This window comes from Penaeus monodon, chromosome 15, assembly GCF_015228065.2.
Source record: "Penaeus monodon isolate SGIC_2016 chromosome 15, NSTDA_Pmon_1, whole genome shotgun sequence".
Classification (NCBI taxonomy): domain Eukaryota; kingdom Metazoa; phylum Arthropoda; class Malacostraca; order Decapoda; family Penaeidae; genus Penaeus; species Penaeus monodon.
This window is the reverse complement of record NC_051400.1, coordinates 15,414,585-15,414,982: the sequence shown is the minus strand read 5'-3', so window position 1 is coordinate 15,414,982 and position 398 is coordinate 15,414,585.

Sequence of the window (398 nt, the reverse complement as noted above, 5' to 3'; positions counted from 1 at the left end):
ATTCTTTGGAGTTACTGTCTCTTTACGTAATAATTTCATCAAGAATAACAATTATGATGCTGATTATAAAAATCAAGGAAACTGGCATAATTTTGACAATAGCACTGATAATCACCCAATATTGACTAAGAGGTACAGCCTGTGGTAAGTAATTAATACAATTTGTCTTCTATTTGAAGATACATAATACTGTTTTATATCATATCTAGCATTCAGACAATAGCATACAAGCATAAATATAAATTCTTTATATATATTTTTGTTTCATCCTTTCATCTCTTTCTATTTATCACATTACAATCATCACTTACATACTCATGATCTTTGCTATTATAAATAATTAGTCAACAATATATTAAAATTTTTGCTATGATTTTCCTTTCTCAAAGGAATATTAT